Source organism: Thunnus albacares, chromosome 3 (genome assembly GCF_914725855.1).
Source record: "Thunnus albacares chromosome 3, fThuAlb1.1, whole genome shotgun sequence".
Taxonomy (NCBI): domain Eukaryota; kingdom Metazoa; phylum Chordata; class Actinopteri; order Scombriformes; family Scombridae; genus Thunnus; species Thunnus albacares.
Window position 1 is genome coordinate 32,113,207 of NC_058108.1, and position 19,347 is coordinate 32,132,553.

General features: G+C 39.2%; 1 long non-coding RNA gene across 1 annotated transcript; it reads right to left on the minus strand.

Annotated features, from left to right (window-relative positions):
- Positions 1–4,535: 4,535 nt before the first annotated feature.
- LOC122979320 lies at positions 4,536–5,921 on the minus strand. The gene is made up of 4 exons (XR_006402838.1): positions 5,334–5,921; positions 5,091–5,137; positions 4,854–4,992; positions 4,536–4,774 (listed from the first exon to the last, which is right to left on the minus strand). It is a non-coding gene; the product is annotated as an uncharacterized LOC122979320 (long non-coding RNA).
- Between the last annotated feature and the right edge of the window lie 13,426 nt (positions 5,922–19,347).

The window sequence follows — 19,347 nt, forward strand, 5'->3', positions numbered from 1 at the left end:
TATCATATCATAATATTATTTAAATTATTAGGTTAAAGTTAAAGTTAAAACATAAAATACCACATGCTACCTCCATGCCTGTCTGAGCAGATGGGTTTTTAACTGCTTTTTAAAAGATTCCACAGAGCTTAGAGACCTCAGACTTTTAGGGAAACTATTTCAAAGCTTAAGTGCTGCCGACTGGAATACATGATCTCCCTGAGTCTTAAAATATGTGTGAGGGACACTTAGAAGATCCTCCTCCAAGCAAGATTTATTTTAATTGCAGGAAATTATTTGTCATCCAGTTCCAAATTGCATTTAAACAATTGTGCAGTACAGACAGTCTATCAAGCTGATCAGGTTTGAAGGAACAACTGGGTGTCATCAGCGTACAAATGATAGTTGCTGAAACTACAATAATCTGTCCTAGTGGAAGCATGTACATGGAGAATAAAATTGGCCCCGATCCCTGAGGGACACCACATGACAAAGCAGCAGTGTCTGACACATGTCCGCCTTAGAGACTGAGAAAGTTGTGTCAGTGAGATAGAAAAATAACCAGTCCAGTGCAGTCCCAGAAATGCCCACCAGGTGTTTCAGCCTGTTGATTAATAAGTGGTGGTCAACAGTATTGAATGTATGTGTTAAGATCCAATAAAACCAAAAATCGAGCACTCTCCACCATTCGCAGCCATGAAGATATCATTTGAAACCTTCAATAGAGCCATTTCAGTGGAGTACAATTTACAAAAAACAGATTGAAATTCATCACATATCCTGTGTGAATCCAGTGTTCAAACATAGTTCGAACACTGTTTCAACAACCTTTCAACAACAAAAATTTTGGAGATGAAAGGGAATTTAGAAATGGGCCTATAGCTCTCTGACAGGGAGGGGTCCCAGGTTTGGTTTCTTCAACAAAGGTTGGACAATAGCTTACTTAAAATAGCAGGGGACACACCCTGATAAAAGAGAGCAGTTTATAATATTAACTAAACTTGTGCAGTCATCTTCCCTGGGCATGCCATTAACGTCAGAATAAGTCATTACTATCATCAACAAGACTATTTATCTATTCTGATAAGGTTTATGTATACAGTGTGCATTCTGCAGTTTAATACATCCTACATGTGTCGATTAACAATTTATATACTTTCTAAAATGGTCCAACTGACCTCCTGACCCGGATATGTTTTAACAATGTGTCACTTTAAAGATAATCCTGATAATAAGTGATTCATAGTCTCATACAAGACAAATGCCATCATTTTCACAGAAACACACTGTGTCAATACTGACATGCAACAATATTTTATTCGTATTACTAATTAAACAGAAAAAGGTGATTATGAAAACTACCTACTTCTTGTAGGTAATCAAAAGCAATTTGCAAGCAAAGCAAGTTTTATGTGCATGTTGCAGTTTTTGCTGTCCAACCAGAACCACTTTTGGTCTTGGACACAACATCAGTGGAAAAAAAACGCTGGCAGTGAACATAATGCAGGCTCCAAAATATATCTGGCAAAGCAAATTAGAACTATATAAACAGGAGACAAGGTTGAATATATTATTGTCTTTTATAAAAGCTTTGATGTATCCAAACCAACATACAGTATAATGACTTTAAAAATGATATAGTATTGTCCCAAGATGTTTATCCCCCATGCTGAGTCAATGCATCCTTGTGATTTGCAATAATATGATCATAAACGAGCCCGATCAAGCCTCTGTTCATTATGAGGCAACTAGGTAGGTTACTTTCATTCTTTTGTAATCCCGTGAAATGATTTTAAATGGTTGTTTCACAATTTGAAGGAGACAGCAATAGAAAAACAATCCACACACATAGAAATGATTTCATTATGTTCCTCTCTCCCGTGAAATTGAGGCACAGACACGCTTCCAGGGCAACATTTTTGGGGAATATAAATTTGGGTACAACACTGTGCCGCAGTTAGATAAATAGCATTTTTATAAAATGTTATAGGATTGAATCTCATTTTTTTTCCAGTGGTTTTCTATCTAGTGTCTTTTTAGTCTGGCTTTATATGTCAATATATGCATGGGTACAACTATATATCCAAGGAAAATACTCTAAATAAAATACACTAATGTTTGATCAGGTACCCCAACAGTCATAACTATGGGCATGTCAAGTTCAATCTCAGGACACTTCAGTAAAAACTTAATCCATGCAAATGTGCATCTGGAAATCACAGAGGTATTACCATGGGTCCCCACATAATACTACTCCCGTGCAAATATGGTTTATGACAGGTATAACATACATGTCTGAGTTTGCTTGTTTTCCTGTAGCCATTGATTTTGTGAACTTACTCTCTGGAAAGTGTGAACGGTGCAGGCAGAGGGCTTTATGGTTGGAGTACATAGGCTACATCAGACAAGCTGTTCTCCTTTCAAATTCATTGATTTGCTTTTTGTTTACAAGTCAAATTCAGAAGTCGTGCTTACCGGTGCTGTGGAGGGTTGAGTGAGAGTGGCGATGGTGATATTGGTCGCATTTTCTGCCATTTTGAGTCAGGAAATGCACATTTAGAGTAAATGCAAAATCTATCAAGCCGTGGCCGTGTAGTAAAATGAGCCCTGCTTGCATTGATGCCCTAACTTCCCCAGGGGTGGTTAAGCACAAAAAAAATCAACGGACGCTGGAAAATGAACAACCTTAGAAATGTAAGATATACCTGTCCTAAGTTAGAAGCTTTTCATATTTCAAAAAATAGTACTCTGCCTATTATTGGATATATATTTAAAATTTTAATTTTGTTGTAATTTCATGCTCCATTCATTTCCTTGTTGAGCTGCCTGGCAAGATTACCCAAAAGGCTTTGAAGCATGTTCTTGATGAACACGCAGGCATGAGTACAATGTGGGCTTTTTTTTTTCTAACATCTTGTAATACCCCCTAAAGAATATACATTTTCAAAAAAATGGCCATTGTTCCCTTTTAATGATTAACTTGCCATACTTAAATGGCTTTAATAACAAATAACAATATTTTAAATTATACTTGAAATGTAGTTGTTGGTGTGTCAGAGATGGAAGAAGAGAGAGATAGAGTTAGAGAGGCAGGGAGAGAGAAACAGAGAGAACTTACAACATACGGACCAGCAGTGCACAAGGGTGGTTTGAGTATGGACGCACCTGATTCAATTTCTCTAAAACAAAGAACAATATTACCACTAGTACATACTAATATTACGCTGTGGTTGTTTCTTGTGTGTCAGAGATGCAAGGACAGAGAAAGAGATTTATATATGGAGAGAGACGAGGAGAGAACAGACAGGGACAGAGAGAGAAACGGAGAGAACTTTCACCTTGTAGAGCACAGGGATGCCTTTATGATTTAATGGCCAGACGCTAATTTTACAGCTGTAAAACAAAGGAAAATATAACTTCTGAACTGTTAAGAGAGATAGAGAGGGACAGGGTGAGAAAGAGATAGACAGGGACAAAAAAAAAAGATGACATAATTTGTAGACTAAGAGAGTACGAGGATCGCTTCAATATAGACCCCTGTGTTTCCCCGGAGGTGGGGGATTTACCTTCTAAAGCTCTAGGTTTCAACTTGGAGACGGGCTACCATTAGGTGGGCTTGTTACAGGCAGTTTGGTCACAGACACACAGCGATATTTTGTTCTTTAAGGTGAAATAAATGGTCTCCTATAATATGGTAAATATTTATTCATTTTTGATTATTTGTTCATAGTCAATGTTTTGTAAAATGATTGTTGTATTAAACAGTAAAACTGTATGGACTATTAAGTTGAAAAAACTAGTGATGTCACGATAAGATCGGACAAATCAAAGCCTATCACGACATATTTTAATTGATTAGTATCAGCTATATTAAGCCCAATAAAATTATTTTTGTTACAAAATAAATTAAAACCATTAAGGGAAAGCAGAGTTATTCAGTTACCAAGCATATCTCACCTACATTGGATTGGTTTTAATAACTTTAATATACTTGAAGTGTGCACTGTGCAGCTGTATCATCTGGGAAAACACAAACATTGAATCAGGACTCGGTATCGGCAGATCCTCAATATCAGATGACTTGGATTGGGTTCAGGGGCAAAAAAAAATTGATCAGGACATCCCTCAAAAAAACAATTTTAAAATAATTGTTTTAGATGAGTGACTAGTTTAGGTCAAAATGACCCGTTCCAGAGTTTAATAAACTGAAAACACCCATACACATCTTTTCAGCACGGTAATTGGTCATTCGAAATGCAACACAGTTCAGGAACACAGGGCAGATCAAGCCAGAAAAATAATCAATACACTGCCAAATAATGTGTTTTGTACTGAAAATGATTGATGTATCACACAGCAAACAAACTGTATGAACTATTAAGAACAAAAACTATTTAAAAATTGTTTTGAGTGCCTAGTTGGTCAGTGGAGGTAAAATACACACACACACACACACCTGCTTCCCTCTCCTTTCTCTCCATTCCAGATGCGACTTCTATGGCTGTAAAACTAAAACAAAATATTACTATTTATACAAACTAACATTACACTTCTTGTGTGTCAGAGATGCAATGAGAGAGAGTTGGAAAGATAGAGGTGGGGAGGAAGATATCGACAAAGAGAGAGAGACAGTGTGAGTAACAAAGCAGAGTGTGTAATGACCTTTAAATCTTCCAAGGATTCTGGAGTCACTCAGGTCTGACAAGAATCAAAGCCATTTTGGTGGGATGTTGTACTGTTTTGGAGCCTTTTTTCTGCTTTAGACCCACATTCTGGATTTATACCCAACAGGCTCCTTTGGCACACAAAAAAAAGCTTGGCATTGCAAAATGAAGTATACTTTAAAATAGACAAAGAACATTGTCAAAACATACCTCTGGATGAACTCCAGAGTTAGGGCTGCTCCCTTGGGGTACGTGATGTTCAGCACATAGAAGAGCCTGAACACATAGCTGACAGCAGGCAGTGGACAGCTCATGTAGTTTGCGGTGACTTCGCCCACTGATATTTCATCTGCAAAACACGTAAATAATGACAATACACCTCATTCAATCAATGAAACAAATAGACAAAGCTTCCCAATATTTAAGAGTAGACATGCATATCCTTACCCACAACTATGATACATGGGGTAGCTTGGCAGCTCTGCTAAGGCATCCTGTGAGAGGTGAAGACAGAATGGGAAGAGGGTAAATAAACTCTCAGATAGGGATTGCTAGGTGCAGCACATATGAGGATTCCACAAGAAAGACCAGCCGCATAGCAATACTCGTGCTGACTCATGACCTAAATACTGAATTAGTGAAATGTTGTTGTGCTTGGCAGGGGTAACATTGGTATCAGTGCATCTCTACCTCGAATATGAGGCCATTTATTCCGTGTGCCTACTTCTTTGTTTAGTAGCAGCACCTTTAGCTCTTCTGCAAGGTACTCCATTAGGCCCTGGAGGAGTTTTAATGGGTCTGTAGTAACTCCTGTGATTCCCTTGTTCACCAGAAACTCGATGATGGTCATGCCCCTTCTTTTCAATTTGGTTCAGCAATTTGGTTTGTACAGGAAATCCCATCAGTTTCTCTGTGTGGTAGAGCAGATGGGTCGATTTAAAGAGGTAAGGCCATTCTTCCATGACTTTGATTACACTGTCGTCATTATTCAGAGTGATGCGCTGGGCGTAGTATGTTTCAGACATTAATCTTTTAATGTCACTCTCAGGTAGAAGGTTTTCTTTTGAGGCATCTTGCAAGATTTTCTTTTTTTTCCCTCATGGTTGTCAAAGTCATTCAGTGACTGGTTGCCACTGACTACAACCATAACGGTCAGATGATTTGCATTTCTTCTTTGGCCTCACTCAATGAGATGTGCTGAAAGCATATTGCTGCCTGACGTTCTCAACTAGGTTCTTCATTGGCATAACGAGGGAGGCAAAACCTTAACCTTCTACATTTGTGCCACATTTATCCAAGGAATCGGGGTATCTCTCAACAAGCGACCTGCTTCAACTTGCTTCTGCCTGATCTGGTGTCAGCAGTCATTAAGTCTTCCCTGGAGATCCTGATCATGTGTCTTCTATCTTATGGTAGTGGTCTCCTCTTCTCCCTCAGTGTTCCAGTGTTTGCTGTGGGATTTGAAACTTCTCTGGATGCGTCACAGTTGGCATCCCCACCAGATGCTCGGTAAAACTAGAAACATCTGGAGCACAGCACACGACCAAAGTGCAAAAAAAAAAAAAACAATAAAAAAGTGGTAAATTCCAAAAGGTGAACAATATCAAACAAAATATCCCTTGTGAGCAGGGCTGGGTGATAAATTGCATTTTATTTTCAATTACAATTTTGGCTCCCATTGATTATGAAAGCAAGATAATTGTTTGGTTTTTTGTAGTTGTAGTTTTTTTCATTTTTTCATATGAATTAGTTCAGGGAAATACACTGTTAAAAAAACAAGTTGTTTTTTAAAGTTCAATAAATGCATGATGTTTCCAAAGTTGATGAGTAATCATGTTAAATAATCGTAATCTCAATATTGACCAAAATGATTGTGATTATGATTTTTGCCATAATCGAGCAGCCCTACTTGTAGGCAGAGGGACTTCCAGTTTTGAGTGAGAGAGAAAGAGAGAGAGACTTTTTTTTTACACCACAATATAAAAATGTTCCCTTTCCATCATCATCTAGTTCAATATAAACTGGTGAGCTGAAACAATAAATTCTCAGACATCATTACTGCAGCTCCATCAAATCATTTACACAAAAACCCCTCCCTGTCTCACAGAGAGAGAGAGAGAGAGACAGAGAGAGAGAGAGATGAATGCACTGTTTAGTGTCTATTAATGACAATGTAGGTCTTTTTTCCTGTCATGCCAAGAAGGCAAATTTAAAGGGGACCTATTATGCTTTTCCGTATATTCAGTCATATACTGTATATAATGTCACAATGTCGGATGTTCATGTTAAAAGTGACCAACGTGTCAAATAATGAGTTATATGTATGTAGAAGTTATCCCTGTTACCAAAAAGCACCAGCCTCAGACTGCTCTGAACGCTCCATTTCCAACAGTTTTTTGTACTTTCAGCCTGAGCCGACGTTGGATTTACAATTTGTGACGGATTTCTTTATATGGCCAGAGGCTGAACTGAAGGGCTGCATAAAGGGCCAGTATAAGAAAAATAAGTAGTTTTTTAAACTGTGAATCATGCAAAGCTACTCTAGTGGAGTTACCTTGTGAGGCAGCTGGATTTGCGAGATCACGACATCACGCGAGAATCCATCTTGTCAAGCTTCAAGTTACACACTTGTGTCCGAACCACCGGTGGTTCAGACCAATCAACGTTGCGAACCTAGCTGCCTCACAAGGTAAGACGGTGATAGATGGTTCATCCAATCACCTGCCAAGTATTTTTTCAAAGTGCCTGCCCTTTTCCAGATAGTTTCCATGGACGACTTCTCAGATGGTTCTATGTAACAAATAATCTGGCACGTCAGGTTACTAGTGGAGTCCAAAACTAAAAATATAGAGCTGGAAATGAACATAATGGTCCCCTATAAATAAGAGGGGAAGAGAGAGAGCTGAATGTACTGTTCAACGTCCATATTAATGGCAATATAGGTCTTTTTTCCTGTCATGCCCGGGAAAAATAAATTAAATGAGAGAGAGAGTGTGCGAGTGAGATCAAGCCCATTACATACCTGAGCAGAATGCATTGATCAGCCGCCCAGACTGTATTGATGACAAATTCGCAAGTCGGCTGCTGTTAAAAATGTGTCGTCTTCAAGATTTGTGACTCCAAGGTCTGTCAACTTTGTGATAACAGTTTCCAATTGCTCTTCTTCCAGTGAAGGCGGTGTGCGTCTGATCTTCTCCCTTACAGGCTCCATGATATACTATGTTTAAGAGCAACAAGTCATCAGTAGTCTGCCACCTCTGTGGTAGTGTCTAAGTAGGATGTAATCAGGAGGCTCATCAAGTCCTTTGTAAATAAAAGTACCACCCTCACTCTCTACTTCATAAACACCATGATATGGATATAGACTTGCTCTTTTCTGTCTAAGCACAAGAAGCACGGTCTTTTGTTGTTTCACTACAATGTATGCAATCAGCCTGAGAATTAACTCTCCAACTTCACAGCTCAAAATGACAAGCATGTCATTTGCATAGCATGTGCATGTGTTCCTCATTCAGTATTTCTGTCACTACCACATTTGATGGCAAGATGTCAGATGCTTTTAATATGCCCTTAAACTGACTATTATACAACTCTAGGTAAAACCTTATACAGTCAGACATGATTAACTCAAGAGAGAACACATTGCCTCTGCTTTGGTTGGCCTGCAGCAACTGATGCCTCTCTGAAAGGGATTTTGTGATGTTTCTGAAGTTCTTACTTGCCCAAATACACCTCTTCAAATAGCTGTGCTTGCTCTTGGATCTTATCGTCCATGTGTGAATTAATGGTCTAAACTGTAATGTGAGATCTACACAACGTACAAGGTAATGATATATGCTTTTTAGGTGGGAAGAGGAGATGCCACATTTCTATGTACTCCTCAGTGAGGACATTCATGTAGGCAGTCTGTGATTCTGACAGTGTGGGAGCACAGACGAGTTCAACAACATGTCTAAGTAGCAGTACGGGTTGCCAAACTTCATTATTAGGGTCTTTGACCCTGTCATGTAACAGTACTGGCAAGAACCAAAGAAGCCACCAGTTCTGGGCAGCGTGCCCCCCAAGTTTTGTCCCATTGGGAGGTAGAACATTAGCCTTGTTCTGACTCTCTCCTGTAAAAGTCACAACTCTGCTGTTAACAACATTGTAACTGAACCACTTCCTTGTTTTTACTAGGAACTGCAAGTACATTGTCAAATCATAGTCAACTATGCCCTCAAATAAATCATGGGCAAGGCAGGGTGGGAGTCCTGGTGCACAAACAAATGGAAATGCATGAGTTTGTTCAAAACACTGTTTGACTTGATGCCTTTGTGCATTTGCATATCTGGGTTATTTTCCAACTCCAGCAATGATTCACAGTAAATAGCTGGTGTTCTCTCAGTTTCTGTAGAAAGAGGATTTCTTTGAAAATCCTCTTTTCTAATGTGATAGTACCTTCAAAAATATTCTGCACAGCTGAAATTTTCAGTAAATCCTCAAAGATAGTGGGACCCAAGATTGTCTCCAATGAGATAGGCAACACTACCTCTGAGGGTTTTCCCTTCAACACAAACACCTGTTGACTCCAGGTATCACAAGTCTGACATCAAAACATCGAAAACTCAGATCTCAGGTCCAGACAGATTACAGTCCTTCTCCAAAGAAAGTACAAGCTGTATTGAGTCAACAGTGGATCAGTTGTGTGCGTAGACATTACCTAAAGCGTAGTACACAGCAAGAACTTCGTTTTTTCCTGGTGGACCCCAAAGGGTCAGCGACTTCAAAAGCGTCTTGAAACACCATGATCTGAAGAGCATGCAGATCAGATGCAAACAATTCATTGGATTTAGACATACACCCATCTCCAGTATCACATAGCATGCTCTCGTCAGCATGTATAGGATTTAGAATTTGATGCAGTACGCTTTCATTTCTCAAGATAGCTTTTAAGCTCTCTAAAATGGGAACAAAATGAAAGCGTCTTGTCTTGCCTTCATCATCATAGCCTAAAGTTATTTGTACTGGCTCTACCAAGTAAAATTCTTTCCTGTAATACTGAAGTCTTTTGTGGTGTGTGGTTAAGGTGCCACTACTTGCTACTACTTATTGATTGGTCAGCTGATCTGATAGGACAATAAACAGTGTTATTGTAATACAGCAGATCAGGAAAACTACATGTGGAAAAGGAATGAAAGCACAACAGCAGCTTCTCATAGCCTGTTTATTTACAAAATAAAAATTACCGAATCATGAATCAATCATAAAAACACTCTGCTATTTTTCTTCATGTGCCAAAAGGCTTCTCCTTCAGGAAAATATGACTCTACACAGCTGCATCTCCTATAAAATCATCCTGAGCCTGAAAAGCACGTCGGACTTTCACAAACTAAATAAGCAACATTTTATTTAAATATATTCTGCAGCTGTTTCTATTGTTCCTTTATGTCGGTTCTGTTCTCTCAGTAATTAACAGATTTAAATTGTCTATTTGTGTCTTATTCTGTGACAGCCAGATGATGATGATGATAAAACATTGGAGCAGTTATCAGGTGTTTTTCTTCCAGCTATCAATACGTAGAAATTATTAAATAACAGTGTAAAGTGTTCATTAATTGTACATGAATTTTAAATGCAACTTTATTACTTAGTAATTTCTATTGCTGACTTATTCATATTTGAAATTTAGGGTGAAGTACGTCATCACAACTTGTCGTCTCCTCAAAATGACGCTGGATTGAGCAAGGACATCCCGTTTGATAAATTAAATTCCTCAATCCTCGCATCTCTCTCTCTCTCGTCCTCGCTGGGAGGAGCTAAGGTGCGAGGAAGAGACTCGAATGAGGGAAACGAGGAGACACGTTAGTTTAATGAAAAGCACCCTTAGTGCTCTTCCCTAGTCTGCTGTCCCTTCACACCTGCCCGGCATTATCCTTCATTAGCCCTGCCTTACTCCCAGTGTCTTTCACAGCCAATCACTCCCAGCCTGCCTTTGTGTCAAGTCACCTGTTCCCCATTCCCTTATTAGTTCAGTTAGTATTTAAGTTTTGGTTTGGGAAGCAGTCTTTGTTGGATCATTGTTCTGTTCGGTTTGTTCTGTCCTTGCCCTGTTCTCTCCTGACCATTGCAGGATTAAAGAAGATTTTTGCCGGTTTCTGCATTTGGGTCCGTTCCTTCCCCCATGTGACACTGTGGTGTCCAATAGCTGTTGGCACTGGGTCATAGTAGTTCATCTGAAAACAGCAAGTACAGTCATTTTAGTCTAACAAATATTATAGAATATGTCCAATGGAACATATTTTCCCATCTACTGACTCTCACTGATTCTTTTAAGTCTTGGTCAAAAAGACACACCTAACACCTAAGCCTAACAACTAAGGGCTGCGGACAACATCAGTGATCTTGATAGGTTTTCAATGTATTGAGTCCCCAGGACCTACAGGTAATCATTTGAGTGGGTCCCCAATGAAATGTATGTTTTTGACAAATTGTAGTGTTAAACTCATGTTTGATGTTGCATGGTTATAATTATGGTTATAATCATGTATGTTGAAAATGTACCTGAGGAAAAATAAACAATTAAAATCCCAAATCTATAAATATAGTGCAGACACACAGCAGCTGGCAGAAAGAGGAGGTCATATTATACAGTGAAATATTAGCTTTTTCTGGGTGAATAAATGTTAATGTGATTTATAAAAAAGGAAGCTAAAGGGCAACGAGAACGCTGAGCTTTCAAGTTTCATAAGGATTCATTAATAACACCATCAAGTACATCATGTTTAATTAGGAAAGTAGTTTAGAAACATGCACACAAAGGGCAACCATTTACTGCATACTGCTGTTTGAAGCTGAGTACAATTAGCTGATAAGTAGCCTGGTCAGCGACCATCAGTATCAATACAAACATACAATTTAGACTGTAAACCATTAATCAAACCAATAACTAATAGCAGTCAACATCAGACAACCTTATCATACTTCAGCAGTTACCTAGTGTTTTTGTAGTGGTGACAAAACGTTAAAAAATATACATATTAGCAGTTTGACTTAAACTAAAGCTCCCTGCACTCTCTGGGGGAAATATTAAACTCCCTTTAAGAAATATTAACAATTCCTTTACATGTACACAAAAACACGTTAGCTAACACAACCGTCTAACCACGACCAAACTAGACAATACTTACGGACTTTAACTATTAGCATTCGCTACTTATATAATACTAAGAAAACAGTAACTTCTTTGAAATTTCCATAAAATAATTACCTTTTACATGCAAAGTAAAGCTGGAAGAGAGTAACCTTTTTGCTGGTTAGCAACCAGTGGTTGACAGACATGCACACTGGAGAGGGGGAGGGTACACTAATTGTTTCATTCAATAAATTCACAGATACTGACCCACTGCCACAAAGGATGGGGGAGAGGGGCATAACCAAGTAACCGGTGCTCATTTGCATTGACCTAATGTTAAAAAAAAATCTCTCATACAAAGCTGCTCAGTTTGTAAACTTCTGAAAAGCAATCAGTTCTTTATTCTCCCAAACCAAGAGCTGGTTAATAACGTGTGATAACGGCTAACATTAGCGATATCCAACAAAAATTCATAGCATAATCGTATGTTACACATGACCAACCCAGACAATATAACATTTCAAACTTCTAATACTGCCAATAAAACAGTCAATTGGTTAATTTTTCCATAAAATTACTTACCGCTGAAATGCAGACAGTTGGATAAAATTTTCTGATGTGCTGCTTATACCTCCATGGCCACCAAAAGTTGTCGGAGCAGAGATCAAGGTCCCATAATGTAATTCAAAATGTAAATAAACAGAAATACACCAGTGAATCACGTGCTATGGACTATTTCTGTAAAAAATATAGTCATACAACTGTTAATACACATATTTTTTAGAGTGCAGGATGTGTCCCTTTTTGTCTGTCTTCAGAGGCAGTCGGCACATGCAGAACTATTTAAAAAAAAAAAAAAAAAAAAAAAAAGGGCAGACACTTCTGGTTGTTACCCATACCCATCCTTAGTTCAATCGATGGATTGTCCTGTGGGTTTGGAGCTCCTACTCTTTATTGACAGCTCTGACAGTGCTGATTCTCTGTGGTGTCTAATGCATTTAAAGGTCGTCAAGCTCCCCGTACCCATTTGCCCTGTGAGCACGATGGGTGCCACCGTTAGTGAACTGTGACGCTAAGAGGGTTTTGATTGGGCCGCATCATGCCACACGTCAGCACTGGAGAGATGTTAAGTTGACCTTTGACCCATGTGAGAAAGCCTGGATGGAGCACCATGGGATATAAAATCCTCCTTTTTACCTCATACTGTCTGTGTCTGCACGTGTTCAGTAAATTCACCAACAGTTGTGCTTGTTTTTTCTAAACTTTTTATTTTTACAATTAGGTTGACTTCATTAAATTAAACAGCTTGAACATAATATCTGATCTATGCAAATGATTTAATCATTGATTAGTGCAGTGATAGGATGATGACTGCATTGTTTATATGATAACTTTAATTTACCCTATCCCTTCCAAAGAAGTTAATAGTATTTGCTGCTTTAGAAAATAAATATTTAGATAGATTAGATAGATTTTAGCAATACAAACACTCACCTGTGTTATCTTTGCCTCGGGCTATATGTACTAAAGAGAGTTGGATGAGCTGAAATGTTACAGTATCTCAATATGTAAACATCTTGTCCCACACAAATTATTCAGTAACCCCTTGGGCCAAAGAGCAACAAGATCAATCATCCCTCCAAGTTTTATTCAAATCAGGACGGTGGTTGAAGCAATTATGGCCTCTCTTAATGAGGTCAAAATGTGTAATTTCAATGTTTTTAAAAAGCAATAGACTCCAATAAAAAGCATCATCTCTCCAAGCTTTGACAAAATCAGAAATTTGTCCTTTTTTCCCTTTTTTTTTTTTTTTAAGTTTTCTATCTACAGAAGCACCCACATATAAGTTTGTCCTTGTAAATATGCTCATTCTAAAGTATCAATCAATCAAGTTTGTTACATGTAATCACATAAGGTGTAATCACAGTTAAATGTAAGCCCTGAAGTTCCTTCAGTTTGTGCATTAAAGAGTTTAAAAAGAGGATCCTAGTGGCCTGAGGGTAGAAGCTCCTCCTGAGCCTCTCAGTGCTGGCCTGGTGTATCCGTTACCTTCTTCCCAACCGCAGCAGGGAGAAAAGGCCATTATCCGGGCTGCCTTGTCTTTCTCACCACTGAGTCAGTATGCAGCACACAGGTCAGGCCCTTGGTGATGTGGACACCAAGGTACTTGAAGCTGTCCACCATCTCCACCTGGAACCCGTTGATATTAAGGGGAGGGCGTAGTTCCTTCCCTGCTTCTTCCCAAAGTCTACTATCAGCTTCTTAGCCTTGCTGATGTTCAGGAGTAGGTTGTTGTTCTGAAACCAGCAGGTCTGGTCCTCTACCTTTTGTAATTTAAGGTCCACTTCTGATTTCTGATTTCCAAGGACCACCTTCCCAAATAAATGGAAAAAAAACATAACATGACAAAAAAAAAAAAACTGGACTGCAAATATGTGAAATGCCACTTTAAGCTGTAATGACCAAACTGAATATTCTGCTTATCCTCAGTGAGACACTTGGGCTTGCTTCTGGGAAATAACGGGATCAAGTCGTGGTGGGATGGATGAGATGCTGGCACGCAGAGTAACATTCAAAATTGCTTTTCAGTTTGTTCCTTGCCTTTGATTTTGACAGTCACAATGGAAACCCCTGACTCACATAAATAGGTGGTGGTGAAAGGCAACAGAAATTTGATTGCCCGTTTTGACAGAGAGGGATATTGACTGGCAGCCAGTATCCAGAATGAAGCAAGGTCAAATTGTGTAAACTGAAGCTTCAGGCTGCTGTCGGCTGATCGTTCCATCAGTTCATTTTCCAACACAGTGGATAGAGCCATGTATCCTGAAACATGATCCACAGAGAAAGCTAGCTAGGTAACAGTGGCAAAACACATTTGTCTCTACCTTATGATGTCGTGATTGGCGTGGGGATATCAAAATGTAACTGGTCATTGAAATTATGCATCTTAATTTTTTTTATTCATGTGAATTCCTGAGCACATTTAGATTTAAAAATAACTAGCTTTGTAAAATACCAAAAAAATAATAATTTTAAGTACCTCTGTGGCCCACTAGATGGCGCTCTGAAGCCACAGCCACGGCCCACTGGTAGAGAATGGCTGCTCTACTTCATTGTTCCTCAAGTGGAGGTCCACAAACCCCTAACAGTCCATGGTGTTATTGCAAGGGGTCCGTGAAATAATAACATATTTGCCATATTTCCTCAAATAGTGACCAGGGCCGTTATTTACCTCAACTGCAGAATTTGAAACAGGGTTGTATTAGAGGCAGGCCTTTATTTCTAATTCCCTCTTCCCTCTGGGCTCATAATTCTCTCATGAGCCCAGAACTAGACAATGTTTTGACTGCTGCAGTAAAAGCAGGGCTCCAGACTAACTTTTTCATCAATTTTAACTGTCCTGAAGTGATTGTAAGCTGTCCTAAAATCATAATGTTTCTTTACTTTGTAAAACAAGACAGAGTTTGCATGTGGCCCCCGAATCACTAAATCCACCCCTGTTGATGTATGAGTGTTTTCTTTAACAATTTAGATTAAAGATTTAACATGCTGCTTTCAGTAATTGTAAACGTTCCCATGGTGACTAGCGCCCTTGCAATACAGTTTCATATTTATGTAGGCTACTATGTATGCTTCCGTTTCTACTCTTGATAACCCATTCGGACTGGAAAGATTGTAGCATGTTGAGTGCACTAGTTTCTCTGGCAGTGTCTCTTGTATAATTGTAGAAATAATTGTTATTGGCATCTGTATATTTCTTAGTATTCCCTGTTGTTAGTTTGCTTAGTTGTGAGTCAGTTATTCGTGCCTGACGAAAAGTGAAGCTGTCTGCTGCGGAGCAGCAACAGACCTCAGCTCTGCTCTGCTCTGATCTGCTCTCTGCTATGTTCTCATTTTTGAGAATGGAATTAATATTTTCCACATTGATGATGTATTATTTCACCTCCTATGACCTGTCTGCTATTAATCAGAATGTCCACAGATTAACCGCAGTGCCCGCATACAAGCTATGTTTAAGTCTTAGATTATAACAAAAAAGACCACAATACTATATTGAAATCGTCTAAATGTGTTCTTTAGCTAATAAACACACACAGACAGGGTAGCACTGTGTTTTGTTTAACCAGTGCAACATATTAGCGAGGTCTTGCAAACAAGCTGTTTGTGACTGAGGCGATAGATGGACCAATAGCGAAGAACATTTCAGATCTTGCACTGAGTAGCCAACCAGTGATAGTGACTATAGTAACAGCATGAGAAGATGCACTCCACTGTAGTCAGCGCTCGGTTCAGTTTGTCATTTGCTAAGTGATACTTTAAAATAAATAAATAATTATGTATAAAATTCCTTTCATGCCAGAGGCGTCCCAGGGGAGACCTCTGTCCGTCCCAAACACATTCTCTACCATCCCCAGGACGATGGGGATTAACTTCATTAAATCATGACTTCTCGAAGAAAAACGGTTCCACAAGCTGTGCAATAAAATGGGCAGTGACCACCATCAGCAGCTGCTACATATGGATGTATATTGGCTCTCAAGGGGGAAAGTGATATAGAGACTGTTCGAATTGAGAGAGCAGGTGCACAATTTTCTCGTTGCTCAACCACACCTGGTTGGCACACCTGGCTTACCTCACCGCTGTTTTTTGGCTTTGAGTTGAACACAAGCTTGGAGGGTGATGACAAAACTGTTCTCCAGATTTATGAGAGTTTCAGCATTCATGAGGAAAACTGACCTCTGGTTGAGACAGTGTGAAACAGAGGAAACTGTAAAAATACACCTGGCCGAGTTCCAATCCTACTTCTCAGACATTGAGGACATGTGTACTAGACATGATTGCCTAGGCAGACCTTTCATGTCCAACAGCATTGATACAGCACCAGAGCGACTCAGACTTCAGACCATGGCTTCAGGCTGAGGTTTTCAGAGACATCACTGACACAGTTTTGGTGCTATGTGGAGAAGGAGTACCTGGAACTTGCAAAAGAGGCTCTCTAGCAGTTGCAGCCATTCAGGTCTGCCTACTTGTGTGAGGTCACTTTCTCAGCTATGACGCACATGAAGACCAAACAAAGAAACTGACTTCAACTGGAGAGACGTATCATTACAGCTTTTCCCGCTATTCAACCCAGGTTACAGACGTTCATGAGTGGCAGACAAGTGCAAGTGTCTCACTGATGGCTACACAGCACAGCACCCCTCACCGCACACACACACACACACACACACACACACACACACAGCGAAAGTGCAGATGCTTAGATTAAGAACCCTTCACCACACCACATCCACATGACATGCACACAGAGGTGAGGATGCTTTGTTTGGAACACACACATACACCTTCTCCTCTGTCTCTAAAGACAGGCAAAACTAAACGACTTAATTATATAATATTTATTGAAATCTCATATTCATGTTTGTTTTTGTTCTTGAGTGCATAAATATGCTGTTTTGTTACATTTCTCTGCGAGCTATATTTGTCAAAATCTCATAATTTGTTTTTGTCCTTCGAGAGTGCATAAATATGCTGTTTTGTTACATTTGCTGCAATCTACAAAATTTGTTGAAATCTCAAATTTGGTGTTGTCCTTGAAGATTGTGCATATGCTGTCTTAAGCAGTTGTATTACAATAAAGCAATGTAAGTTTTCCCTACAATTGGCCTAATACAATTTCTATTTCTGTCAAAGTGTTGGGGGTGTGCTGGAGTTGAAAATGGCTACACAGTTGTGTGTACAGGGAATTACAGCAGGGGGCTCAAAACACAGCCCTCAAAACAATGTTTATTCCCCTTGTGGCACAGTCAATATGTTGATGGAAGTCAGGCATAACCTTATTAAGGTCAATCTGATTGAAGCCTCCAGCTACAATGAGCGTAGCATCAGGATTACTGGTCAGCGAGCAGTCCAAGTCTTTGCAAAGATCCGACAGAGCCGCCTCTATGCATGCCTGTAGTGGGATGTAGACCGCTGTGATAATGACTGATGTAAATTCCCTTGGTAGAAAGTGCTTTCTTCTGCATTTGATGGACAATAACTCCACATCAGGTGAGTAGGAATGGGCTAGTATTTTAATATTCCCACTATCACACCAGTCCTTATTCACTATAAAGCACACGCTTCCTCTCTTTTTTTCTGGGAACTTTCTGGAAATGTGACAGAGGGATTATAAGATGACAGTGATCTCATTAATCTTAGTTCCTTGTTCTTCCTTTTTTATGTTTGCCCTTGTCTATGATATTTGTGACTTTGATGTGTTGTGATCAAAACTGGGGTGCTTAAAGGGAAAGCTTGATGTAAATATCTGATGTTTTAGTTTTATGTTTTGTTTGGTGCTGTGTTGGGTTTGAATGGTAATGCTTCTGGGGGTTGATGAAGAACAAGAGGCTACAGCCATGCTTGGGGCTCTGAGAGGCTGCACTTATGCACAGAGGTACTCTGAGCTAAATTCTAACTAGCATCACTATGCTTACATGCTCATAATCACAATGCTAAAATGCTGATGATTAACAAGTAATATTAACCAGATTTTCTACTTAGTTTAACCTGCTACCATGCTTATATTTGCTAATTAGCACTAAACACAAAGTACAGCTGAGTACAGCTTTAATTGGACTGCCTGTGAAGATTCCCAGTCATGGTATATCCAAAAGCATTGAGGACTTGTTGAAGATTCTTGAACACATTTTGGTGGGTAAATAGCGAGTCTTGACCTGAGAGTTGGTCATCCTGTATTGGGCCATGTGCTTGTTTAGTTGTTATTTTGTCTCGGATTTATTGGTCTTTGAACTTTACTATTTGTAGTATATTTTATGATGATCCATCCAATAGTTGTCCAAGAAAAAAGAGGAAAAGTCAGGGGATCACCAAAGTTGGCAGGATTCATCCTCTGGGGACTGAATTTTTGTACAAATTTTGGTGCCAATCTATCTTGTAAATGTTGAGATATGTCACTGAACAAGTGAACAAATGAGCTGCTGGTGGTGCCTGAGTAAATGGAGGAGTGTAATGGAGTCATTACACTTTATCCTGTTGTGACCTTGAATATATTCAGTAAATTTTGCAACAATCCATCAGGTAGCTGTCATCATATTTCACTCTGAACTACAAATGCTAATCTCATGGTGGTGCAAGAGGAAAAGTCAGGAGATCACCAAACTCATTATGATTTATCCTTTGGGGACCATGAATGTCTGTACAAAATTTCTTGGCACACCATACAGTAGTTGTTTAGATATTTTAATCTGGACCAAAGTGGTACACTGAACAACAACACATTCAACAATCCATGCCGCTTGTTTGGCTTCAAATGAGCAAAATATCCTGTAATATTCTTTGTGTACTTGGTTCCCTTTCGATAAAAAATCTCTAGAAGTGTTATTTTTCAGATCTTGCTAAACAGTGCCAAAATGCACTATCCCTCCAAGTGACCTCCAAGTAGCAGTACTGTTGGAGATATCACTCGAGATATCACATGTGGTAAATGAACCGACACAGTCTGACCTCCACCCTCACATAGTGGACTATAGCGCAAAGTAAGTCATTTTTTAGAAGTCCCAGACTGTAGGAAGAGCCACCTGCCATCTTTTT